Source organism: Microtus pennsylvanicus, chromosome 5 (assembly GCF_037038515.1).
Source record: "Microtus pennsylvanicus isolate mMicPen1 chromosome 5, mMicPen1.hap1, whole genome shotgun sequence".
Classification (NCBI taxonomy): Eukaryota; Metazoa; Chordata; class Mammalia; order Rodentia; family Cricetidae; genus Microtus; species Microtus pennsylvanicus.
Genome location: NC_134583.1, coordinates 26,224,693 through 26,251,249, shown reverse-complemented (window position 1 = coordinate 26,251,249; position 26,557 = coordinate 26,224,693). Strand labels below are relative to the sequence as shown.

General features: G+C 41.7%; 1 protein-coding gene and 1 non-coding gene across 8 annotated transcripts in view; both read left to right on the top strand.

Moving 5' to 3' along the window:
* The window catches only part of Ncoa2 (nuclear receptor coactivator 2), a 223,375-nt gene that overhangs the window by 18,226 nt on the left and 178,592 nt on the right, over positions 1-26,557 (top strand). The gene's annotated exons all lie outside the window — the stretch shown is intronic.
* LOC142851514 (U6 spliceosomal RNA) lies at positions 21,448-21,551 on the top strand. Its single transcript, XR_012910827.1, has one exon. It is a non-coding gene; the product is annotated as a U6 spliceosomal RNA (small nuclear RNA).

The following is a 26,557-nucleotide window of genomic DNA, read 5'->3' as shown; positions in this document are numbered from 1 at the left end:
CATTACCCTGGGAGATTGTCTGCTTGTTTGACATATGTAAGTGTTGGTCTTAGAAGCAGACAATGTTATTCTCCACAGAGAGATTATACTTAGATTTGACAGAGAAATATCTAATGGGAACTCAATGTTAAAGTCATTTGGCTGGTTTGATTATAATTTAAAATAAAACCTCTTTTCTTTTGGGAAAATTAATGCAAGAGACTACATGTTACTTTTGACTAGTTCAATCTGTGGCTTATTCTTCAATAATTTTCATGGAAAAAAATGCAGCTCCTGCTAAGAATGGTTGGGCTAATTCACCAAAATCAGGTATCTGCTTTTCTTGGGGTTGGAAGATAGTCTTGTAAATCAGTGCTTCAGAATCATGGGAGCACAAAGTCCCTTGTCACTGTCCTAAAGTGGGCCTCATCAGACAGCTTCATTAATTCTGAGCATTAGCAGATTTGTGGAGGGATAAATTTTCACTGTGTAGCAAATACAAATCTGTGTTTCACTGATGACATTTGAAGTCTGCAGTCATTAGCCTATGTTTACCTGGTGAATGGAATGTGCTTGTTTATCCAGAAGTGATGGAAAAGTTCATATATCAAATTCCTTGGTGGGGACTCTCCAAATCTGCAAGGAAAGAGAATAAAAGTTCACAGGAACAAATGCCTTCTGCGGTTTGTGAGGACTATAAGAGCATTTATTCACTGGGAGAAATTTATTTGATGTGTCCTCCTAAATCATAGACTCTAGGCAGCTCTGGATTCCCAACAGTCTTACTTCAATATGATCAGTAGCTCAGGAGTGCTGCTGTGTCTCAGACTGATGTCCGTGCGTCACTGCTGGTCACACTGTAAGGAATTACTGATGAGGTGTCGCACACTCTGGAGGGAAGAGCATCATCCCTGCCATGCTTGCTTGTTGCCCCTGATGCTTGGGGGTTTGCTCTCGTTTCTGAAGTACACGCATGCACACAGTGCTTGCAGGAGCTAAGCTGAGCCTGGGTGCTGTTTTAGCCTTGAAGGTAGATGCCGCATGTGAAATTCACTATCTTTTTTGTTTTTCATTTTCCTTAGTTTTTCATATTTGTTTTTAGATCTTGAACTAGGAATGTATTAGTGAGTCAAATGAGCTCTTTTGTAGGAGCTGTGGAGACTGTAGAGGGCCATCTGTGGAGTTCGTGATGTGCCGTATCAACTCCCTTTTGAGCTTTTAGCAGGAAAGAGAAGTTGTGAAGCATTATTAACACAGCTGATGTACAGTGAGTCAGGGCGAGAGGCGTCTGGGTAACAGGCTGTCTTTCTAGCACATCTTATTAATCCGAAGGCATGTGATAACAGTTAATTGAAAGGAATTAGTATGTCACCAAAGAGGCTTCCATGCTCTGTCTTGGATAGACTAAAATAAAACACTGGGAATGGTACATGCCCCCTTGCATCCCTGCTTCCCCTTCCAGAAGTTGTGAGCACAGTGCTTAGCAAGCAGCTTCGCATTGCTTCCTAGAGATGGGCCTGCAGCAACACATACTCAGCTCTTCCCAACTCTTGGATGATTTTCTGGAGACTGAGTCCTGTTTGTTTTATTTCATCTCTGTGGACATAAAACATTTTAGATACAAACTTCTATGTGCTTTTATGATCCTTTGTTTTAGCTAGTTGACCTGTTATTAGAAACATGGAGATTTCATGGTTGTAAGAGTTCCTCAGAGACAGAACACCGCCGTCTCCCGTCTCAGGTGGACCTCTTCTGTCCCTCTCTGATTGTCATGAGCACTCATTTCCTAGAGCAGTCACATGGCTGTCGACCTAACCGAAGCTTTGTTTTATCTGCGTTTTTCTGGATGTAGGTGGGTTTTTGTATATTTAAGAAACAGCAAACACATTCAGTAGAAGGAAGATTTTGGAGTTAGAGGATGCCTTAAGTTAGCAGCAGGTAGAACTGTCCGATAATCCTAGTCACATGATTTTGTGGATAAAACAAAGTTACATATTTCCTTTTTGTTTCATAGCCAAGAAGCCATGTGCTGGACATGGTGACACATGCTTTTATTCTAAGCATTCAGGGAGGCAGAGGCTAGCCTGGTCCACATAGCAAGCTTCGGGACAGCCAGGACTACATAGAGAGACCAAGGTGTGTGCCAGGAAACCATGCATGTTTACACTGCACAGTCCTTGGCCAGTTGTTGACTTTGATGAAAAATTCTGAGATTCTTGAGAAATTGTAAATAAACTTGGTTATAGTCTCAGTCTATTAGTTTTGATCTTGATGTCATGAACTTCATTATTTCAAATTCAGTTTTTCATTTGTTATCACCTCTATAAACTTGACTAAGATAGCATAATTGTTTTCATTTGGTAATTATGCCATTACAACTCGATGAGTGTTGTATCCTGCTTTGTAGGATGCATCATAACCTCTCCCAGCGCATCCTTACACACTCCTCAGGGACACATCGGCACTGCTGCCAGCAGTTCAGAGCAGTTTGACACAGTGGGAAGTTAACATTTAAAATCAAGTTGGAGACAGTTCAGCAGGATGGCCTTTGTTTCTGTAAAGCCTCCTGAAATTCTTGAGTTCTTAAGCTCACTGGAAGCCTTTTTACAGGATTTTTGTCTTGTTTTCCTTTGTTTTGTTGTTGTGGTTTTGTTTGTTTGTTTGTTCTTGTTTTTCATTGTTATGGAGGCAGAGTGGCATGCCTGTAATCCAAGGACCCAGGGGCTGAAGGTAAGAGGATAGGATGATTAGGACCTGAGGCCAGCCTCAACTCCATACCCACTCAGTGCCAGCTTGAGTTGGGAGACTAACTAGGAGAAAGCAAACAAACAAACAAATAAAATAACAGCAACAAAATTATTTTGGAAAAGTCTTTTAGAAGGTAGGATAATAAAACAAACTTCAACAAACCTACTTATCTAGCTAGATCTTTACCAACTCCAACTATTTTGAAGCAAATTCCAGATATCATTTCATTCTCTAAGTATTAAGAAAGAGGCCTGGTGTGGTAGTACACACCTATAATAATCCCAACACTCAGCAGGAATGGCAACTGGATCTCTGAGTTCAAAGCCAGCCTGGTCTACATAGTCAGTTCCAGGGTAATAGCAAGACTCTGTCTCAACAAACAGAATTTTCCGCAGTGGTTCTGAATTTACAGATGCAGACTGAAGAACAGAGTCTTGGTTCACTGCCCTTCACAGTGAGGTGTGCTTGGGCACAGAATGCTTTTGTTAGGTGACGTGCTAGGCAGAGTCTTTCCTCCTGATGGGGGGTGCCATGGAGCCCATGGTGGAATAGATACAGACATTTAACTGGGATCTCATGAATCCAGACCCTGGTATTAGAATTCCATCTTTTTGACTAGCATGGTGCCTGGAACATCAGAATCTAAAGGATAATATTAGCTAAGGTAGGATTCTTGTTTAGGTGAGTTTTTATAGTGGTTGATATCATTGGGGAAGTGCATCAAGGACTGGAGGAGAGAATGCTCAGCAGCTAAGAACACTGGCTGCTCTTACAGAGGACCTGGTTCAGTTCTTATCACCCATATGGTGGGTCACAGCCTCCAATTGAGGGGGTATTATACCTTCTTTCCTCCAAGGGCACTAGGCATGCACGGAGAACACGTGTACAGAAATATATACACAATAATTAAAAAGCAAAAAAATAAAATAAATCAAGAATTTGCACCAATGCCAGGAAGTAGTTGCGCATGCCTTTAGTTCCAGCATTCAGGAGGCAGAGGCAGGCAGATTTCAGAGTTCAGGGCCAGACTGGTCTACAGAGTGAGTTCCAGGACAGCAAGGGCTACACAGAGAAACCTGATCTTGAAAATGCACTCCCCCTCCCCCCCACAAAAAAAACCCTGCTTGACATTGTTTCTGTCTTATTTATAAAAGGCAGGCTGTGCCTTAAGTAGTCCTATTGACATATTCAAACACTTTAAATAATCTACCTTTTCTTGAGTCGGGGTGACTTTATAATCATTGACACATTGTATCCTTCAGAGGGAAAGTTAATTTGGAAAGAAGAGAGTAGTAATTCAGTGCATAACTAACCATTGGTCATCTTTGCATGCATTTTAGTTGGTGTGCAAGCCAATACTAAAATCGTCAAGACAGTTGGTAGAAGAAGAAATTTAGTTGCTCAAAGTTTTATGTAGAAAAGTCAAAATACTTTTTCTTGGTGTCTTTAAGATACACATAATAAACTTTTGAATGGACACAAGGGTAGTCCCCCTTTGGGACTGCTGTGGATAACCAGTAGGTATATGGAGGTGTTTTCTTTGAGACAGAACTTTGTGTGGATGTTGGTGCTGACTTTGAGTTCATTGTGCTTTGGAGAATCTCCTTGAAGTACTGATCCAGCCTCACCTACCAAGTTCTGAGATTATTGCAGTGGGCTGTTTACTTGACCAGTTCCTTTTTCTCTTTCCTACAGTCTCCAGTAAGCTAAAATGACGGCAGAAACTGTTGTCATTGACAACATGAGCTACTGATAGGCAGACAGCTCGACACCTTCATCAAGCAATGATGTGTTTGTCTAGACCCAACAAGAGAGACTGCCAGGAGCCTGGGAATGTTGTGTAGAGCCACATGATGATTATTTTCTCAGTGATCTTGAGACGCTTGAATCTCTGTTCTCTTGTCATGTGCTAAATGCATTTAATTAATATTTCCAAGACACTGGATTTCTCCAGTACTTCTCAAAATATGATTAAAGTGGAAGATGGTGGCTGTCTAGACAGGAGGCGGGTAGAAAGCTTTCAGTTTACCCAAATCTTCTAGAAGCCAGGGAATTGTTCTAACTATATTTGGGAATTTAGTTTTGCATGGTGTTATACTTTAGCTAAAATAAGGAGAATAGGGCTGGTAAGATGTTTCAGGAGTTGTAAAATCCAGCCCAACAGCAGAGTTTTGTCCCCAGGATCCTCATGGTGGAAGGAGAGAATGACGTGCAAATTGTCCTCTGACCTCCATGTGTGCTCACACTTGCTCTCCTCTCTCTCTCTCCACACAAACACACACACACACACACACACACACACACACACACACGAATTACTATATAGTGTTTCTTTTCTAAAGTTCTACTTAAAACATTAAGAGACTTGCAAAAGACTTCCCACATTGTTTGCTCTTATCTTAACCGTTGGACCCTGTTAGAGGAATGTGGTCTGTTTACTTACTTAAGGGCGTATAGATGGAGCCGTACTTCCTGCCAGCCACTGAGGAGCTCTGTGGACCAGACTAAGCTGATCTTACTATTAACCAAGCTACTGACACAGTCATAGCCTACACCACCAGCCTGCTTCTAGGGAACCTTACAGTTTGTTCATTTGATGTTATCGCCTCAGTGTAGTAACTGTAAGAGCTGGGACCTCAGAGCCCAGTAAGTTGTTTTCTTTTTCACTACTTCACTATTTATTTAATCTCGGGGAAAAAGCATTATAAGAACCCAGCCTCTTTTATTTTTTTAAATTTAATTTTATTTTAATGAATACTTTTATTTATTTTACATATTTATCACAGTTTCCCCTTTATCCTTTCCTTCTGTTTCTCCCCACCCCCTTTTTTGAATAGTACATCATGGACTTATGGTAAGAAATCAGTGAGATTATTTTTTGAATTGTCAGACTCCTTTGAAAAACCACAAACCATCTTCCTTAAAAATTTCCCCTCTTGCCACACCTCTGATTTTGCATAGTTAGGCCTTGTGGAGAGACCTACTTTATAGTGGCAGTGGAGAGGTAAGCTCGACATCCCTCAACCTGGAGACAAACTTCTATCATCTTTTTAACTTTTGGAAATAATTTTATATAGCATCTAAATGCTTAGAATAACATCTTTAAATGTATTGCATTAATAGGTCTGACTGAATAACTGCATGTCTAGTTATTAATACAAACCATGTGGGTTGTGTTCTGACCCTGTGTGTGGCCATTGTATCCAGGGTCCTAAATGTGAGGTGGATACAGTGTCTCTTAGGCTGTGTCACTGACCCAGATTTTCCAGGAAATAGATAACCAGAGGTAATCAATCTGTTTTAATTAGTCACTTGTAGTTCCAATTTAGGGTGAAATTTTCTGCTTTTTATTGAAGACCCTGACAATGATTTTGGCCCTAGTACCTAGGCCAGCGTAAAAGTTTACAGAACAAGAGGGAAACTCATTGGTGTTAGTTGTGAGATTGAAGCATTATCAGGTCAGGCCGGTTATTTTCTTGGCAAACAAAACCCTGCACTTGCCTGCCCATTTAATTTGAGTTTATCAGCTCCATTACTACCAGCTGCCTCATTTTTAGACTTTGTGCAAGAACTGTCACATTTTTGGTTCTTAATGTTTTTTTTTAAACTTTCTATCTAAATGAATGGTTCTATCCATGAACTAATTTACATATTTCTATTTGTACTACTGTAGAAACGACAACAATTCTTTTCAACTCAGTGCCTGGAATTCTGGACTGAAAATTCCATTTTATCAGGCAGAAGCGTGAAAGACTGTGTGTGTGTGTGTATGTGTGTGTGTAATTATGATAAGGCTTGGACTTGTTTTTTAAAACCTGTTTAAACAATTCAGTTTATTTTTCATAGAAAGATGTCTGGCTCAAATTTGCCAAACTAATTTTTTTAACGAATATTTTGGGTAATACTGATCAATGCAACGTAAGGAATACTGAATTTTGATGTATTTATACATTGTTAGATTGATTGTTGGACACTATTTCCTTTTATATTATCTCAGAGGAGTATAAATGTGTTAGAATTGCAGACAGTTTCTAATAGATCAGAAATAAGATTTTCTTTGAAAGATGGGCTCATTTCTGTAAAAGAGTTTCTGTGAAATCAAGATGTTAAGAATACACATCTACAAAAGAGCTATTAGAGGTCCTTCATTAGTGTTATTTGTTTTGTTATTTCGCTCATTGAAAGAGTTTTGACTTCCAAGTCTTAAAAATGAATGCCTACAGCACATTTTTACTCCCGGTTGGTCATTGTCACTCTGTGTAGAGCACAGCATTGTGCGCCCTTTTGCTGCAGAAAGCCACCCCACCGTCATCAGTGGAAAATCAATGTACAGTTTTGAAAATTTAGATTGATTGTGTGCTGTTGGTGTCAGCCGGAGCTGGGGGCTGCTTCAGGGGTCAAGAGCAGGCCAGCCCAGCCTCTGCACCGCAGAGAACTGAGATTGGTTCCTAAGCAGCTCTTCCCAGCATGAGCCGGAGCTTCCTGGTGGAAGATGAAGGATACACCTGAGGAAGATCTTGACAGGAAATGGGATTAAATAAGTGTTGTATTGACCTGAACACTTCCACCTTGGGCTAAAGTGAATAGATTGTTACTGTCAACTAAAATTGAAGTTTGTTGGCCTATTTTTTTATGGAAGTTTCATGTAAATAAGCCACCCTACCATAACCCTCTAAGACAATGCTACACTTGTGCTGCTTTCATAACCTCATGGAATTAGAGATGGTCCACCTTTCTCGTAGGATTGTTCTCCTTTCTCTTAGGATTGCTTTTTTATTCAGTCTGAATTTTGTAACTCATTAATAAGTCCTAAATTCACTTTAGTTTGCTATAGCAGGCATAAAACAAACAAAGCTAATGAATATAAAGGGAAATTTCAGAGTGTAATGCGCAAGTTCGGGTGAGTAAGCGTGGAGCTAAATGTACAGGTGTGTGCGTGTGTGTGTGCGCGCACACTTTGCCCACAGGATTGTTACATTGGTAGTGTTTGCCAAGCTTGCTTACGACCCTGTGCATACCCCTGCCCTCCTGTGAGTGTTTTCTCTCTGACTGTTGACTATTAGTTGTGGTGTAGCCTTCTGGTATAGAAGACTTACTGTATCGATATTTCATGGGTCTCTAAGGACAGGGTTCCAAAAGAAATGCTGTGGTTTAAGGTGGCATGACATCCAAGCATATCTGAGGATGTCTCACCTTTAGTTTTCCATCAGCCCTCAGGTCTTCACATTATCACAGAATGTGATCTAAGCATCAGTGGCATCATGGCAGTCAGTTCATTACAGCTGTGTTAACACGTAGGACTTCATCTTGTAAATCTCATTAACTCTGCAAGGGGTTTGCTGAAATAGAATATTCTGCTTCCTCCTGATTTCCAACTACGTCCCCTCTAGTATATGTACATGTGTGTGTTGTTGTCTCCTTCAGTTGCTCTGATCCTGGAGCTCATTGCTGAGACTAGGCTGCTTGGTCCTTGAGCTCTGGGGATTCGTCTGTTCGTGTCTGCCACACAAGTGCTGGGGTTACAGAGGTTGTGGCCCAGTTTTTATGAAGATGCTCAGGGTCTGAACTCGACTTTCTGCTTGCACTGAGTGAGCCATCTCTCCAGCCTTTCTGTGAATTCTTTCTGGGTTTTTAAATGCACTGTCTCACCTGATGACATAAGCAAATTACTAGCCAAGCAAAAAGCTTTTCTTCAATTCAAAATTTCAATAATTGATCTTGCATCTTTGATACAGTGGAGTTGTATGTTGGGTGGTTGATGCTGAGTACTTTAAACAGAAGAGAGAGGAGCCACTGAGATAGCTTGTGGCTAAGAGCACTCACTGGCTGCTCTTCCAGGGGACCCAAGTTTGATTATCGTCAGCACATGGTAGCTCACAACTGTTCATAGCTGCTATATAGTTCCAGGGGATCTGACACCCTCCTGGCTTCCACAAGGATGCAAGTGGTGTGCACGCAGGGAAAACACCCATGCACAATAACAATAATTATTGCTTTTTTCCCCCCAAAAGTTCATAGTTTTGTAGTCTGGAAGTCCAAGGTCAGCAAGCCCAACCCGTGGCTAAGGGCCCTGTGGTTGTGGGAATGTGTGTGTGAGGCATCAGATGATGAGTACCGAAGCCAGAGGTTTTCAGGGCCGCCCTCATTCCAAGAAATTCACCTGCCTCTGTTCCCAAGTGATGCTAGGATTAAAGTTATTTCACCAAACCTAGGCACATTGATTATTATTTTTTTTTTTCGACAGGTTTTCTCTGTAGCTTTGGAGCCTGTCCTGAAACTAGCTCTTCTAGATCAGGCTGGTCTTGAACTCACAGAGATCCGCTTGCCTCTGCCTCTCGAATGCTGGGATTAAAGGCGTGCGCTACCACCGCCTGGCACATAGATTTTATTTATTGATGAGTTTTTCTTTTCTTTTCTTTTTTATGAGGGTCCTGGGGATTATTTTTTAGTTTTTAAATTTTTTTTTATGAGCACTAGTGTTTGGCCTGCCTGTACGTCTGTGTGAGTGTGTCAGGTCCCCTGGAACTGGAGTAACAGACAGTTGTGAGCTGCCATTGAACTGGGGTGCTGGAAATTAAACCGGGGTCCTTTGGAAGAACAATCAGTGCTCTTAACCACTGAACCATCTCTCCAGCCCCTGATGAATTTTTCTTAAATACACAAATGAACCTTGTCTTCTTGACCTTTTTTCTTTCTTTTTTTAAAAAAAATATTTATTTATTTATTATGGACACACTATTCTGTTTGCATATATGTCTGTAGGCCAGAAGGACACCAGACTTCATTACAGATGGTTGTGAGCCACCATGTGGTTGCTGGGAATCGAACTCGGGTCCTTTGGAAGAGCATGCAATGCTCTTAACCACTGAGCCATCTCTCCAACCCCCTTGGCCTTTTTTTTCTAAATGTTTCATAGACCTAAATAGAAAAGCTAAACTATGAAAGCTTTAGAAAAAGATAATACGACTTGAGCCCAGGCGAGGATTTGTTGGAATGCCAAAGGACTAATGATGAAAAAGTGATGCATAGGACTTTACAATTAATGCTCTTTGTCCTAAAGAGACTGTTAAATGAAAATGCAGACCACAGATTGGAAGAAACCAACATGTAAAATCTGTAAAGAGGAGCTGAGTATGTGTGGTGACACATGACTGTAACCCCAGCTCTGGTTGAGACAGGAGGATTGCAAGCCTGGACATCAGGTGAGTTCAAGGCCAGCTTGAGCAACAAAGTGAGACCCTGTCTAATAAAAGAGAAGCAGCAATGCAAAACACAGACAAGCCAGTCTACTAAATCAAAACCAAATAAAACCAAAACCACCCTACCTTTAAAAAAAAAGAAAGAAAAAAGAAAACAGGGAACTCTTAGACTTTAACAGTCCAGTTTTTAAAATGTTTGAGAAGCTAAACAGGCCATTCTCAGACTTGTAAATGTGAGGCTATATGGTGAGTAAGCCCGCCCAGCGTCTGGAAGCCTTTCCTGTAGCTTAAATTTACATAGAGAGAAGGGTTAAAAAAGGGGCATGCCTGGGATGTCTGCAGTTTCTCAGAAAGCATCTCCTCAGCATTCTCTCAGGATGGACGCATGTGTCCACTAGTCTGTATATGTGAATGTTTATTGTTGCTTCTTCATACAGCTGGGGCTTGAAGAAGCCCAGTGTCCAGACAAGGGGAAAGTCACACATGGGAAAAGAAACAACTAGTCTGACATCCCTCCCTGTGACTGTAAAGATAACAGTCACATGGATGGCTGGCAGGCATGCTGTGTAAAAGGGACCAGACTACACTCTGTCTTTTTTGTGAAGCTATGTGGTGTGCATCTGTTGTCTGATGGTGGATCTACCTTGTGAACAGTGTGCCATACGCCAGTGTTGGTCACTTCATGTAAGATGGAAGGCTTCTCTTGGTAGACTCTGTACCCAGAAGCATATACACGTGGCCTTGGTTAAATTCTAAAGCTATCTAAATTTAGTATTGGTGGCACTTTAGTGGGGGTGTTTTTGGAGCCTGATAGGGTATACTTACCCTGTATAAGCTCGAACTGATCTTAGCAGTTGTGGATGCTAAGTACTCTGATCTAACTTTTGAACTAATATGCTATTCTGCCCCCCCCCCTTTTTTTTGCTGCCGTCCTTTGTGAGTGGATGACCTTTGAAAATTTTAGACCAGACTCTGGTTTCCAGAATCACAGTTTTAAATTCTGTTTGGATTTTTTTTGGGGGGGGGCGGGGTCTATAGGGTTTCAAAATGTCTGGGTTATATTTTTGTTGGTTTGTTTCTCTTGCCCATTAATTCAGTATCTGATTCTTTTGTTAAGTTGACTTATATAGTTAATGTGATTTAGCCTGTTTTTTCATAGTACTTTAATATTAAACATTTATACAGAGAGAAGTATATATTTGTGAATATTTATATTTTGTAATCAATAGATTTTACTTATTTGCTATCAATAGACTATTGTTTTAAAGTGATCCCCTTTCAGCTTTTAGAATAAACCCCTCAGAGGTCCCTGTGATGACGACACAAAGGAACAAGGGGTTTCCATCGGGGGTTCTTGTCTGCCTGGCTCTCAGGCTCTCACAGTTCTTGTGATTAGTGGTTTTGTTTTGGTGGGGTTTTTTTTTGGGGGGGGGGTTTGGTTTTTTGTTTTTTTTTTTAAATATTTATTTATTATGTATACAATATTCTGTCAGTGTATATGCCCGCAGGCCAGAAGAGGGCACAGATCTCATTACAGATGGCTGTGAGCCACCATGTGGTTGCTGGGAATTGAACTCAGGACCCTTGGAAGAGCAGGCAATGCTCCCAACCTCTGAGCCATCTCTCCAGCCCGGGGTTTGGTTTTTTTCAAGACAGGATTTCTCTGTAGCTTTGAAGCCTGTCCTGGAACTAGCTCTTGTAGACCAGGCTGGTCTCGAACTCACAGAGTTCTGCCGGGCTCTGCCTCCTGAGCACTGGGATTAAAGGAGTACGCCACCACTGCCCTGCTTGTGGTTAGTTTTTAAAAAACCAAGACAACAGGTTTATCCTCCCCATATTAGAGCTGTCCTTGACAGTAGTGCCATACTCTTTATGTACATCAGAGGTTTCTATAAGCCTTAGTACCTCCCTTGTTCATTTGGTATTGCTGTTTTAAGTGTATTTTGAAGCATTCTATATGTATTCTATTATGTATTTTTTAATTGTATAATACAGAATACATTTCAAGATTTATTGTCTCACTACTTTGAAACCTGTAGGATACTAGTATGTACATGGTTATGCTTACTCTTATTTTTCGTGCAACAACATAACATATAATTATTACTTAAAATGACAACAAAAGTTACGTGCATCTATTTAGCTTTTTTTTGTTTTGTTTTTGAGACAGGGCTTCAGTCTAACTATAGTTGGCCTGGAACTCATAGAGCTGCTGCCTCTGCCTTCCGACACTTCGGCTTCTTCCTTTTCTTGTGTGGCATTGGAGATCAACACAAGCCGTTACACATCCTAGCAAAGCGCACTCAAGCCTGGAGATATATAATCTTAAATCACTTGTCAGTCACTTACTGCTGGTGAGCTCTCCTGCATGGCTAGACTGTCACCTGCCTTTTCTCTCTATCACAGGCTTCTTAAAGCTTGGCATGGGCTCCACCCGCATCCTCTCCCTCTCTCCTATTTCAGTAGATTCTGCCTGCAAGTTTTTTGAGATAGGGTCTTATGTATTCCAGTCTGCCTGCCTCCTTGAACACCTCATGCCCTTGCTTCTAGCTCCCTATTGCAGGAATTACAAGTATGCGCCACCATGCTTGTTTAACAGTGAGTTCGTTACCTAGACATACAGTAAAGGTTGTTATTTCACGGTTCACATAGCTAGGAAGTAATCTTAGAGTTACAGGAAAGGAAGCCTGGCGTTTCTGACAGGCAGCGTTGTTAGTCTCTTGTTCCCTGCACTGTGCTCATCTTTTCTGTGTCATGTGATCAGAGAAATCTAGAATCCTGTAAAATTACTGGGGCGGTTGTATGCTCGTTTTTTGTAACTTATTTCACTCCTTAGGCAAGCACAGAGTTAAAGGGCCCGAGGACCAGACAGCCTTCCTGTACTCTGGAACTGACTCCTAATCTTGTTTAAGCCTCTGGCTATTCCTGTCAGCCTCTAGGGCTGTGGCCCTCAACCTTCCTAACACTACAACCTATAAGTTAAGAACCACTGCTCTAGCGTATGCCCTTCCCTGTGGAGTGGTTGACATTACTGAAGCTTTACCACCGATGATGGTAAAGGTTCTGTGTCCTCTGCCCCTGAAGACACAGTGAAAGGCATTGTGGATTAGCTGGGTGTTTGCTTTCCTAACCCCAAGCCTGAGGTCCAGGAGATTGCACTGCTCTCAGCCAGTCTCAGAGAGTCATGGCTGGTGCCATATTTGTAATAAGTCTTTTTGTTTGCAGCAGACAGTGTAGCCCAGAGACATACTTACAGTTTGCCATCCTCCTGCCTCAGTCTCTGGAGTGCTGGGATTTCAGATCCAAATCACCTCACCTCGCCTGTAAGGCTATTTTGATAGAACTGTCAAAGAAGAGCAACTTAAGGAAATCCAGACTTAGAAAACCAGATTAATCAAGGCTGATTTATTCATTTTATGTTGGTGTATATTCAATTTTATACACTCAATTACACATTCAATTTTATCAAAGAACCAGTTGTACTAAGACTTTCTTAAATGAGTATTTTCCAAACTGTGTTTAAACTGTTTGAGTTACAAAAATTGAATTTGTGTATAATCTTTCAGTGTGTCAAATGAACTGTGAGTTTCCAGGAAATCTACCCATTTTGTTAACGATGGAGATATTACAGCATGTCCAAACTGTTCCTTAAGCTTATTCTTTTAGTATGACTGTCAATGTGAAGTGTAAAGAAGTGAATGCACGATGAGGAATGAGTTAATAATATGATAGGGCCTGGAAGTGACAATACAGCACATCCAGCTATTGCCCTTCCCTGGAGGACTCTCACTATAGTTTTTGGAGGACACCAAATAAGTCACTGTTTCAGTTCAGTAGCCAATATAGCAGAGATGTGAATTCATTATTTCCTAGAAAATTACAGGATACATTTTAGGCTAGGAATGTAGCTCAGTTGGTAGATAATGTTGGCGTATCATTCGAGAGGCCTTAGGTTCGTTCCCCAGCAACTCATAAACTAGGTATGATGGCATGTGCCTCTATCCCAGCATTCAGAAGTGGGGAGGTGTTTATAGGATATTATTTTAAGGTGTGTTACTTTTGTAACGCTCTGAACATTTTTTAATGAGGCAAAGGTGTGTTTGATTAAATAAAACTCACCCACGGTCCGGAGGCTGCATCAGCAACTAGCTGACAGGAAGTTGTAGGGAGGAGCCAAGAGAAGCACAAGGACTTCTTGGGAGATGTGAGGAGGTGAGCTAGGTGAGGGGCTTGCTATTCAGCCTCTCTGGGAAGCAGGATTCTACCTCAACCTTTGAATCTTGAGTTCTTTAGTGGGACAGAGAGGTAGATAAGTTCTCTTAGTAGCTTTGAAAGAGATGATGCCTGAGGAAACAGAATTTCCCTAGGCTGCTGCTTTTCTTGCCAAGCTGCTGCTGGTAGGAGTTGCTGATTAGGAGGATAACTGTAGGCTCAAAAGGCAGCAGCAAAAAAACAACAAATGTCATACTGACAGGGAGGAGTCAGATCAAGATTATCCTGTGTCGTTATTAATAGCTAGTTCAAGACCAGCTTGAGCTATATGAGACTCTATAGGAATATAACACACACACACACACACACACACACACACACACACACACACACACACACACACACACTGCCACAGGGAATGTTTGGAGAAGGTCATTCTGACTTCACTCAGTTACATGCACTCTAGCATTTTCCTTTTGAACACTTCAGGCCAGTGACAACTGTCCTGATTATCGTATCAGTAGGGTTTGTTAGGTGACACTCAGGGAAAGCTTGTGAACCTTTAGAGCCTTGTGCTCATCCAGCAGCCTGAATTGGGCATGGCATTTTTTCAGAAGCTTGGTAGCCAGTGCCTTTAACCCCTTACCTGCTGAGTCGTCTTATAGATCATCCTGGTATAGACGCAATGACTGTTTCTCTCCCTTTCACTTCTTTTGGTCTTTCATCTACCTTCACTGTCCTTGGAGATGAAGTTTCCTGAAACTCCACCCTGTCTGGCAGCTTGTCTGTGTCTTGCGAGTTGCCTATTTGGGGAAGGACTGGCTGAGAGGATCCCACAGCCTCCTCTCTGCTCCCTTCACCTTTCCTTCAGCCAGTGTAGCTCTTCATCAGACTTCACCCACATAGAACACCCTTACTGAGGGCATTCTGTCTAGAATGATCTCCATTCTAGGCCTTGCTCGTGCTTCGCAGCTCTAGAGAACAACTCCCAGTGTCTTCCTCAGCCTCACATCTTGAATCTTTACCGCTAACTCACTGTACCTCGTAAGAGCTGTTAGGCTTTGCATTGTCCTGCGGCAGGATGACACCTTTGCACAATCTGCCTTACTTCCTAGTCCTCATTTGGAAGTGGAGCAAGAACAGAGACCTACTGCAGTCATGTTCAGAGTGTGTACTGAACATATTTGAACATGGGAAGCCCTGAGGAGCACACCTGCATTTGTGAAGTAGAAGATCTGGAGCCGCTGCTCCAATGTCCTAGACTTGAGGACACTTCTGTAAATGACTTCATTTGACCTGACACGTCTTCCTGCTTCTTTTATGTCAGCGGGTCTTCCTGTAATCGTCTTTTTTTTTTTAACTTAGTGTTTAAAAAGTAGCTCTTAAAACATCGTTAGCACTTATATTCATATTTATTATACTGAGAATTTTCTAACATTTTGAATGGTACCATTTAATACATGGAAACTGATAATCAAACATTTAAATTGAAACTGTTTGTGCCAGGAGCTAGTTTTTACTAAAAGCCGTAGTGCTGTGTTTATTGGTCCCTATATGCAGCAACTCCACAATTCGTGTTACCCTCTCAGCAGTCATATTTTTATATGTTATTGGTGTAACTATTACGCTGTTGGTCGTCTTTCACTGTATCTGGAAATGTAGTCCACCTCCTGAGGACCAAAGAGAAGAAACAGTAGCAATTAATGCCATTATGCCTATGGTGCTTTAGAAATCGGCACACACGTTCTCATGTTAATCTCACAAATGCTGTTATTTTGAATTTGTTTCAATTCAAAACAGTGTTCAGCGTGTCCTGATGAGATACAGCAGCTGAAGTGAGGGCGGCGTGATAGGAGAGAATAGAGTGAGCTTAGGGGCGTATCTGAAAGGGGTGGCTACAGTGGAAGGAGCCTGGGCACAGTATTTTTAAAACTTCTCTCCAAGCACGGGCAGGTGCCCGAGGGCTAGATGTGCAGTTAGATAGGGGTGGGTGCTCCTGCCTTCCCTTGGGAGCACCATAGAGACTCCTGCATTGCTTGCCGGGGGGGGAAGTCCCTGCATGTAGACTTGGGGTACATTCCCTTTTGGCAGTCTTCAGGAGTCTTACCTTTATGAACATTCAGTGTTTCTAGGGTAAAAGCCTCTTATGTCAGAGATACGGAGTTTGTTTTGACTAGCCTCTGCAAAATGTGTTCATTGGGTTCCTTGCAGCTTCCTGGGAATCCTGTCTCTGTCTGAAAGTCTGAATTCAAGAACAGTAATCATTTAGTATGTACACCAAGCTTCCTGGAGATTGAACCCAGGGTCTGGTTGGTGCTAGGCAAGTACTCCAGCATCGCAGCCTCCTTTACTTCTTCCTTTAGACAGGGTCTAAGCTGCTCAGCCCGTATCCCTGGCAGGACAAGCCCATGTCACAGGTTTGGCTCTAAGTTAAAAAAAAGGGGGGGGGGGAAGAGGCTACATAACTTTGCAGATTAAAGACATGCAGGAATTAGATATATAATTTTGAATAGAATGCTTAAGAAAAAAACAAAAAATAATAAAAATTAAACATTTTAGGTAGAAGAGCCATTTGTAACTTTCAAGTTGACAGTGATTAAAATTTTATATAGTCATCTGTATGTATATATATGCCTATGTACATATATGTATGTTATATATATATATATATACGTATATATGTAACACATACACATCTTTGTATTCACTGCCTTTCCCTCAAAGCCCTTGAGGTTGTTTTAATTTGAGCACAAATTAAATTGTGACTAAGGCCAGAGTGGAGGCAGTTCATTTAGAAACACTTAATATCCTTAATATCACTCCCTCTTTCCCCTCCCTCCCTCCCTCCCTCCCTCCCTCCCTCCCTCCCTCCCTCCCTCCCTCCCTCCCTCCCTCCCTCCCTCCTTCCTTCCTTCCTTCCTTCCTTCCTTCCTTCCTTCCTTCCTGTGCATTTGTGTTTTGTCTGCATGCGTGTCTGTGTGAAGGTGTCAGATCCCCTGAAATGAGTTACAGGCAGTTATGATCTGCCATGTGGGCGCTGGGAATTGAACCCTAGTCCTCTGAAAGAGCAGTCAGTGCTCCTAACTTCTGGGACATCTCTCCGGCTTCTGTTCCATACCACCATTGCCTGCAGCAGAGCCATTGTTTCCCCTCTTTATTTCACCAGCCTGTGTCCTTCCTCAGTTCTCATGCCCCACTGCTGTGTAGACATTGCTTCCCCACTCATGTCCCAAGAGTACTATAGTAAGAGGCTCTCACAGATCTTTGGGATCTGCCTAGATTCAATTTGGAAGCCAGAACTGGGTCTTGTGGCTCTTGAGGCCTGGTCTGGACAGTGTGGGCGATGGTGGACAGAGTCCCTGCTCCTGACACTTCATTGCTAAGGAGTCTCCCTGGAGGGGAAGATGACCGCTTTGGCACTTAAGGCTCTCCCATTGTTCCACGGTTCCCTTGTTACTGTGAAGGTACCTGTTGGCCTGGGTTGCACAGGCCTCCCCAGCCCTCGTGGTTTTGCTGGATAAACTTTGTCCTTTTCATTGTCACTCTCCTCCCTGTTCTTCCTTTCCTCTTATTTTTGGACGTAAAACTTAAATGTTTATTTGTTACCACTGGTGTGGCCTCCATCCACACGGGGAACACTCAACACGTTTTTGAAGCCATTTGCTTGAATTTTCAAAGGGCCCTGTGGGAAACTCAACTTCAATGAACGTACATAAACATGGGCCATCCTCTTCTGGAAGAATACCTGTGGTTTACTTAAAGATAAAGCGGAAAGGAATGCTGTGATGTTGAATTTGGCTTTGAATTACAGGTTTCGAAGAATGTCTATGTGTAGAGTCCTGGATTTGTTAGGCCTGTCTACAATATTGTGTCTGTTTATACATATTTATTAGGTTGAAATGAATGTATTTTTTCCAGTTGTTTGGAAAGCAGCTATTATCCATCTCTACCAAATACTGATTTGTCTCAAATGTGTGTTAAAATAGAAAGGCTCAGGGTAGCGTACAGCGTTGCTGAATAAACGCAACGTTTGGTTTTTTGTCTTGAAACCTTCCTAGACTTGCACCAGACGGAAATGGTAATACCCACCCCAGAGTTCCCACACTGTCGGCTTGAACAGACTGAAACACAAATGTTGCTGTATAGGACCTGCCTGGCTGTTTCAGAATAGTGCTTGGCCCCTTCCACACACTGAATAAATAGTGTTCATTTTGTAGTCCCACCAGGAATTAGAATAGGAGAGCACTGGAGAGACTGTCCCACACATGCGGTTTTGAGTCTTATCTCCTCTGTTTATGGCCCCATGACTGTAGTCATCTGCTCATTAGCATAGAGGGGGTGTAATGATGCTCATCACACTTTTACACTAAGGACTTCAATAGTTTAGTTCTCCCGTGACACGTGCCTTTAATCCTAGTGTTTGGGAGGCAGAGCAGGTGGATATCTGTGAGTTCAAGGCCAGCCTGGTCACAAATCCGAGTTCTAGGACAGCCAGAGCTACATAAAACAGACCCCATTTCCAAGAAAAAAGCCCATTTATACTCTTTCTATTTTCAGCTTAGCTTGGTTTCTCTTTGAAAGAAATTAATTTTCCTTAAAAATTCAGAATTACTGTTCTCAAGTTAATTGGCTGATTAACCATTTCCCTTGAGTGTCCAATGCTTTTTTTCTCACACTGCTTCATCTATTGTCTTCTCCATTTCCTGCCCCTCCCCACCCTGCAGACTGTATTTCCTGCCCCTCCCCACCCTGCAGACTGTATTTCCTGCCCCTCCCCACCCTGCACTGTATTTCCTTTCCCTCCCCACCTCGCAGACTGTATTTCCTGCCCCTCCCCACCCTGCAGACTGTATTTCCTACCCCTCCCCACCCTGCAGACTGTATTTCCTGCCCCCCCCACCCTGCAGACTGTATTTCCTGCCCCCCCCCACCCTGCAGACTGTATTTCCTGCCCCTCCCCACCCTGCAGACTGTATTTCATGCCCCTCCCCACCCTGCAGACTGTATTTCCTGCCCCTCCCCACCCTGCAGACTGTATTTCGAGTGTGTAGTTTTGCCCTCGGATATGGCATTTCTTAACCTTTTTTCGTCCTAACTTTAGAACTTGAATGTTTTAGGCAAAAATTCTTTCATGGTGTTTTCAGATTTGTAGCTAGGATAATCTTCACCCCCACCTGTCTCTCTCTCAACATTTCCTGGTCTTGAAGATTTTAGCTGCACGCATGTGTCACGGCTCTCCCCTTAGTTTCATACTCTTTGATTCTTTCTACCTGTATATCTTCATTTAGTCCACCAGTACTATATACATTGTATCACTTGTGGGAGAAATAGTTTATTTTTTCGTTGCTTGCTTGTTGAGACAGTCTCAATATGTAGCTGTGGCTGGCCTTTCCCTCTGCCAGAGTGCTAAAATTAAAGGCATAAACCACCACACCTGGCTCTAAAACATCATTTTATAACAATAAGATAAGGAACGTTTTGTTTCTGGAATACTCCCAAGATAACCAGTGTTTTCTTAACTTTGTTTTGAGCAGTAAAAATAAAATTGTGTATGGTATCTCCACCTTTCTAAATATAAAATCGCAAGCTTTGACAAATGTTTATAATGACATATATAGACACAAATGTATATAATTAGAAATCTTATTGTATTTTTAAAATCACGCTCTGCTTAGACTAGCCACCTTGCTCTGTTCTCTTTGGTGCGAATGGAGTTGTACACATTTGCACCTGGCTGCTTAGTGTTAGCTTATTTTTCTCATTGTGGACAGTTCCCCAGAATGCAGTCGCACCTGGCCTATTCGTCCACTCACCAGGTAAGAGAGCTTTGGGCTGCTTCCAGATTCTAGTCTTTGCACCAAAGCTGCCAGGAGCCCTCACATGCTCTCTCGAATGAGAATGTCCTACTTAGACTCAGGCATTCAAGCACTTGGTTACTAGTTAGGGGAGGCTAGATGGTTCAGCCTTGCTGGAGGAGGTATGTCATTGCAGGGCTTTGAAATTCGAAAGGCCCACCTAGTTCCCATGTGCACTCTTCCTTTCTGTTAAAGGATGTGAGCTCTCACCTTTTGCAAGGCTTTTCCCTACCTCTCGCTGCCAGCCTGGAGTTGAAAGCCAAAACCAACTCTTTGTCTACGTTATCTTCTCACAGTAACAGAAAAGTAGGTATCTACTACACACCTGACCATAAATCTCCATTGTACGTTAGGGTTAGTATCCACGAATGGGCTTGTGGTAAATCTTAGCTTGTTTACTTAACTTGCTCAACAAACTCCAAAAGTTTGTAAAGAAACTTTTAAAGTAAGTGCCCAGTAGCTTTGCAGAGAATGGCCTCTAAATACACTTCTCTGCACTAATCTAACAAAGTACAGTTTCATTGCCGACTTTCCCCAGCTCACTCCAACTTACATGATCACCCTCACCCTCTCCACACACACGTTTGCTTGCTTTTTTTTTAAAATTACATCTTTTTGGTCAATATAGTAAATTTTAAAGAGAGCAGCAGCATGCAGTGTGAGATGCCCTTGTCTGTCAGTGATGCTCAGGCACGGAAGGTGGGAACCCTAGGCCAGGTCACTTTTCTTGTTAAAACTGCGTATGTTCTGTGGTTTGGTTTAAAATACTTGAAATTTTCCAGAAGTTATTGCTTCCTTTGATTCTTCTTAGGACGCTGAGTTTCTGATTCCCATTAACCTTTACTTGACTGTCCCAGCCTCTGAACTGACTTATGTGCTTGTTCAGATAAAGGATTGCGTTTCATAAATATTGACATTCTCTTTGGAGAATAGAAATTTAGAAATGTGCTTACTTGTAATTAAATTGTTTCAGATTTTATAATAATGAAGGTTTGGTTTTAAGATCTGTAAGATAGTTAATGGGGAAAACTAGAAACAGAATCTACTGTTTTTGAACAATAAGAGATATAGCAAAATTTTTCATTTTTCCTTAAAGAGTTAAAAAAGAGAGTACATACGATTTATATTAAGTCTCTTCACCTCCCACCCCAGCTGAGGCCCGAGCCCAGGCTTCATGCTTAGTGTTCTACCAAATTAACCCCAAATTAAGTTTTTATAATCACAATTTTATTTAAAACGTGTTTAAAGTTTATATTTAGTCTTTCATTGAAGCTACAGTTTTCTTGTAAACATGCCTTCTCTAGACAGAGTTCTGAGGTGTGGACTAGTGTTGAAAGCCGTTAAGAACTTAGATCAGTGTCTTCACTTCAGAATTATCCAGAGTAATTCTAGACCAAATTTTGATTCATCTTATTATTATTTCAATTTGGCCCTTTAAACAAAGTTTATCTTTAGTGTTTGCTTTGGCAACACATATATTAAAATTGGAACAATACAGAGGTTAGCATGCCCCCTACACAAAGATCACATGCAAATTCATGAAGTACTCCATATTTTTTTAAAAGTGTAAATCTTTATTACTTAAATGATGTTTGGTCTGAGTGCACATTGGGATAGTACTCTACAAATAATATTTTAGTTGGCAAAGATACTTAATCCTGTTCATATGGAAAGGGAATTATAATTAAAACCAACAACCTGCCTTTCCAGGGTTGTGGCTAGGGATGCTCTGGTGGGATGACTGACTGGGAGCATCAAGGCTTTTAGGGCCCTCTTAAAGATGTGTAATGAGCTGCCCTTAAATGCAAGGGTGCTGTTTGCACTAGTAATTAAATTCATACTGAAGACTGGTAGGGCAGCTTGCTATTTATGTGTTTTGTCTTGGGATTTTAGTAACTTAAAAGGTGAGATGAAGGGATTAAATAGGGGAATTTTTAATAAATTGTAGTAGAAAAACATGTGCTAACTTCTCAGCTATTAACCAGTTTACCTGAAGACTAAGAACTTCAGCACACACATCTAGGTCTTCCCTGCTCCTCACTCCAGGGTTAACTCAGGTGCCGTGCTTTACTTCTTGGTCCTAGGATGACTTTGGAGACATTAAAAGTGTGCTAGGACTTGCTTGATGATTCTAAGTGGATCAGTTTGCTTAGAGTGGGCTGCTGCTGTTTAATATGCAGTATGTTTTCCCACAGTCCTGTCTGAAGGTGGGGGGCATCTCCTTGTGATAGGCACCATCACCGTTTCTGTGATTGTTTTGTCATCATCTTGATCCTGTCCTTTGGTAAACAAGCACTTTTAAGTGTGATAACATTCAAGTTGTACTTGATGTTGCTGCTTTAGTGCCATGTCCGGGGTGGCAAAGGCTCAGCTGTATGTGCTTAGGAGAGTTCTGTGGTTCCAGTCCTTAGTGGTAGGTATTTCTGTATTTGCTGTACATCTATTCTTTAACATGTGGCTGTTGACTTGGTTGAAAGTCATTTGACCACAGGTATCCAGCTCGCTTTTGGACCTGTAGTCTAGCAGTACAACTATTCCCGTTGTTGTATCTTTTGGACCTGTAGTCTAGCAGTACAACTGTTCCCGTTGTGGTATCTTTTGGACCTGTAGTCTAGCACTACAACTGTTCCCATTGTGGTATCTTTTGGACCTGTAGTCTAGCAGTACAACTGTTCCCGTTGTGGTATCTTTTGGACCTGTAGTCTAGCAGTACAACTGTTCCCGTTGTGGTATCTTTTGGACCTGTAGTCTAGCAGTACAACTGTTCCCGTTGTGGTATCTTTTGGACCTGTAGTCTAGCAGTACAACTGTTCCCATTGTGGTATCTTTTGGACCTGTAGTCTAGCTCTACAACTGTTCCCGTTGTGGTATCTTTTGGACCTGTAGTCTAGCAGTACAACTGTTCCCATTGTGGTATCTTTTGGACCTGTAGTCTAGCTCTACAACTGTTCCCGTTGTGGTATCTTTTGGACCTGTAGTCTAGCAGTACAACTGTTCCCGTTGTGGTATCTTGATGACAGTTGTGAGGCTGATGAGCGCAGGTCTTTCAACATTGTTCCTTTACACTCTTTGTTTTGGTTATTTTGGGCTCTGGCATCTCCACATGAATTTGAAGATTCACTCTCCATTTCTATAAAAAAAACATTGTAATTTTTGTGGAGCTTCATTGGCTGTCTAGTTGATTTGGGTATTTGTCATTTTAATGGTATCCTGGTGTTTCCCCTTGCAGTCTCTGGTTTCTGTCAGCAGTGGGCCATGGTTTTCAGTGCAGAGTCCTCACCTTGACTGTTAGTCGAGTATTGTAGTCTTTCAGTTGTTCATTGCTCTCATGGAAATGCACACTGACTTTTCTATACTTTTTTTTTTTGTACACTGGTAGAAGAGGTGATCTAAAATAGATTTGAAAAGACTAGAATTTGACAAAAATACATGAGAAGCATGTTCCAAGCAAAGGAAACTCACTTAGTTTCTACCTTCACCACCCTCGGCAGAAGAGACAGAGCACAAACACCCGGAAAGCAGGGAAGAGATACGTTGGGGAGAACAGCACATATAACCCTAGAGAAAACCTTGATGTCGGGAATGTCTGGCCTGGGCCAAGGGAAGATGACCTAGGCCTCACCAGCGACAATGCTCCTAGTTTAGTGAACACAGCTAGCGTTTGTAGTGGCTCCATTAGATGGTTCACAGTGCAGTGATGGGTTGTGAACCTTAAAGCTGTGGCAAGGGACTAGGATGAAAAGACCCACGTGTACCCTTTCCAGGCAGAGCAGGAAGCCCTGTGTTCTTAAATGTTTCTGCTGGTTTTAAAATGTTAACCAACCAGAATTGATGATTGGCTTGCTTTTTAGGAAGAAAGGTATTTATTTACAGAAATTTGTTAAACGTCTTTCATATTGACATATGTAATGTTTGAAAGTGTCTAGGCATTATCTATCCTTTTTCCAATATTAAGTATAGACAGGGGTCTCTACAATTTTTAGTTTGTAAGTAGTGTTTTCCTGGGAGATCCTGGGGTTTTCTAAACCCTAAGACAGGTAGATATTCTTGATTAGGTTCCATGTGAAAATACCAAGCACTTTTTGTTGTTGTTGTTTTGTTTTCCGAGACAAGATTTCTCTGTAACAGCCTTAGCTATCCTGGAATTCCCTTCGTACTCACAGAGATCTGCTTACCTCTGTCTCTCGAGTGCTGGGATTAAAGATGTGAGCCACCATTGCCTGGCAAAAATTCCAAGCTCTTATCTGGTAGTTCCACTTAGCTTCCTTGCTGGTCCACTTCTGTTCCCAGAGAGAAGCCAGAAGCAGCAGATGGAGTTAGAATCGTAGTGGAACCACGAGGATTGTTCCTCAGAGTCCAGATGGCAAGCAGTGGGTTCCACTGTCTCTCACTGTTGAACTGTCCCTGTCGGACATGCTGTCAGTGGCAGTCTTTCTGTTGAATGTTGGGCATGACTTGGGGGAGATTTCTTAGCTGAGGGCTTTAGGCAGTATACAGTAGTTAGGATATGTCAGGAATTGTTCCAGTCTCAGTAGATTAAAGATTCTTTGGGGATAGCATTCTCTTCCCAATATATAATACCTTAATTTTATTGGATTTGCATTTACAGTATTATAGACAGTGTGCTAATTGCCATAGTGTCGGTATGGGTTAGACAACTCACAAGCATTTGAGGACCAACATCTGTGCCAACCACTTTTAATTACAGCAGGCTTTGATTGTCTTGATTTATCCCATAAATAAATTCATTATATTGGAACTGCTCAAATTTCTGAGAACAGTTATTTACTCTTCGAGAATGAAGCAGACTGGCAGGGTTTTCCTTAGAAATGTGTGTGTATGTGCACAAACATTTGCAGAGTGCAGACATGCCACTGTTCATCTGTTGTGGTCAGAGGAATCAGTTCCCTCCTGCCATCACGGTCCCATGGATAAAAGTCAGCATCTCAGCAATACAGGTTGTTATTTTTAAAGATTGATGTTATGCAAGTATATTCTTCATAGAAGATGAAGCATGTTTTCATTATCCTTAGCACTGAACTCTTCATGAATACCTAAGAGATGCAAATGTTTCCCTGACAGACACCATGGGCTAGATTTGCACACACTGTATATTTCCTTCTTTCTGGTTTTTATGAGACAGGGTCTCATGTAGCCTAGGCTGGCCTTACGTTTGCTTGATAGCTGAGGATAACCCTGAACTTCTGATCCCCCTCTACCTACCTCCTAAATGTTGGGATTACAGGTATGTGCCACCACACTTGGTTCATACAGTGCTGGAGATGAGATGCAGGGCTTCAAGATTGTGAGTTAAGCACTCTGCTTGCTGAGTTACAGCCCCAGTTTCCTTTTTCTTTGTTTCCTTTCTTTTAATTGTACAGGTGTCTAAACTGGGTATGATTAAGTATTTTAAAGTGTCACGTAGTTATATAGTGATGATTTTATTTAAAACCAATTTAGGTCATTTAAAAACTGCAAACAGGGGCTGGAGAGATAGCTCAGAGGTTAAGAGCATTGCTTGCTCTTCCAAAGGTCCTGAGTTCAATTCCCAGCAACCACATGGTGGCTCACAACCATCTGTAATGAGGTCTGGTGCCCTCTTTTGGCCTGCAGATACACACACACACAGAATATTGTATACATAATTAATAAATAAATATTAAAAAAAACTGCAAACAGTCTAAGAAAATAAAAGTGATGGGTGTTTTGTATTGCTGGTGGTGGTTTTAAATGTGTTTAGAATTAGAGCTGAAACCTCTGTTAGAGGAACGTAGACTGGCACAAATAAAGAGAGAGTAATGTCTTCTTTTACGGGCGAACATCTTTCGTCTGATGTTACAGCATGTTGATGGCCTCTAGAGCAGGGTTCAGTGGGCAGTGTGTGAAATGAAGATTAAAAATGAGACTGTTGTTCTGGTAGTTAGCCAGTGCCTTTATAAACACACCTGAAGGTCATTGGAAAGCTGAAATGTACCCCAGAAGTGATTATGCTACAGCAGACAGGATCACGGAATAGTGCACTTAAATTGTAGGGCTCACACTGCAATGACGGAGTTCTGGGTAATGGGGAGGGGGGCTGGTTGCTGCACTGATACTCAAAAACTGTGCGAAGTAGGAAGGCACGAGGCTAAAAGGCTCTTGTCCAGCTTCTCCTGCTTCTCCCTAAGAGACGCGCACGACTTTGGACAACTCTCTTTCACTCCAAACCTTCAGCGTGTGCTTCCTTTTGGCTCTTTGGGTGTGTTAAGATTGAACAGACTTGCGCATATTAGGCAAGCCTTCTACCTGACCTTCTTTCGTGTTCTGTAGGACTTATAGTTCTGGTTTTTACCAAGTATGTGCGATGTTTGATTTTTTAAAGTCTCTTTCACCTATTCTACCAAAAGAGATTTTTCCAGATTATAAACCAGCATTATTTTCAAAATTTCCTGTTAATCATAACATTTAAAGATGAGTTAGTTTTCTTCACACAGTAAGGTGGTTGGTTTTCCTAATTATTGGTGATAACTCTGTCTGATCTCAACCTTATGTCAGATTGCTGCAGTTGTCAAAACATCGTTTGCC